The sequence below is a fragment of the Aplysia californica genome, unplaced genomic scaffold (genome assembly GCF_000002075.1).
Source record: "Aplysia californica isolate F4 #8 unplaced genomic scaffold, AplCal3.0 scaffold00783, whole genome shotgun sequence".
Lineage (NCBI taxonomy): Eukaryota > Metazoa > Mollusca > Gastropoda > Aplysiida > Aplysiidae > Aplysia > Aplysia californica.
Genome location: NW_004798053.1, coordinates 195,671 through 197,133, shown reverse-complemented (window position 1 = coordinate 197,133; position 1,463 = coordinate 195,671).

Genomic DNA, 1,463 nt, shown 5'->3' with positions numbered 1-1,463 from the left:
TTTAAATCGTCTCCCGTCAAACCGTCACGTCGCGGAACTTCGTACTACGTACGAAGCCAAACACACGGCGGGCTTGGCTAAGGCTAGCGATGTCGTCAGTCCCATGGACAAATCCATCGTCAATCCACAGAAAGATTAAGATATCTCTTAATTGCCAGATTGGCCTCTTTATAGCTTACAAAATTAAGAAAAACATGTATTTATCATTCAGCCTTTCTCTAACCACTGTTAGAACATTTATTGTCAGCATGGCACTACTCTTTTTTGTTTATTGACTTTTTAACCACCTACAGTTCCTGTTTGGCATTTACTCATCGTTTTCTCCCCTCTAATAACTTACATGGCTCTTTGGAGTCTGGCCGGCGAAAGAAGGAATCGTCTAGTGAAGATATATTTAATAAGGAAAATTTTAACGAGGAGCTATAGACACTCGGCTGTCAGTCTGGGCCGAAAACCCCCTCCCTTCCCTCCCCTTTTCAACCCTCACCCCAGATAGACACCAAGTTCTATAATTAGCATTTGACACACTTCCCCACTTTGTTACAACACAGTGTTCAGTGTTCAGTTCTGAGAACTGAGAAGTGCGATGAAGTACATTTGATGATATAATGATCGGAAACTTGTGTGCTTTGTCCAGCTTTGTATAACATCTGATTGTAGACTTGATCTGATTGGGACAGCGTCACTGGTACAGTAGCAATTGACTTTTTGTCATCATACAGGACAGTTCTTATTACATATATTTAACGGGTTCTGTGCACGTCGATATTTTGTATGGGGGTGTAGAAAGTACGAGTAAAGTACTGTACAGGAGGTAAGGACCAGCGATTTATTGCTTCTCCCTTTCAGTTTGTTTTCTAGCTCAGACTCAAGTAGTGTGTTTCTTTTTCTGTGTCGATCAAGTGAGTTTCTATTAATCTCAGTAACTTCCATCATAATATTGTTTCTTGACGCTACCGCATATTTTAGCTCTTTCACATGATATTACAATGTTTACTGTGGTGTGTGTGTGTGTGTGTGTGTGGGTGGGGGAGGGGGTGGGGATGGCGAAAGTAAGGGTGTAAAATAAGGAGAGAGAGAGAGAGAGAGAGAGAGAGCATGTGTGTGTGCGTGCGTGTGTGTGTGTGTGTGTGTGTGTGTGTGTGTGTGTGTGTGTGTGTGTGCGTGCGTGCGTGCGTGTGTGTGTGTGTGTGTGTGTGTGTGTGTGAGTGTGTGTGTTGTGAAGGAAGGGGGTGGGGGAGGGAAAAATACTAATAGTCGACGTGAATGACCGCCGGTCAGTTCTATAAACCACGAGCCGCCACTGGTGAGCACCACATTCTATGTTCTCAAAACATGACAAGAAGCCAGTAAAAAAAAAAACAACCTGATAGATAGTAAATGAAGCAGATCGACCAAAAAAGCTATGTGTATCGGTTTACCCTTTTCTTCATCACTAAGGAAGTGGATCCCGCCCCCCCCCC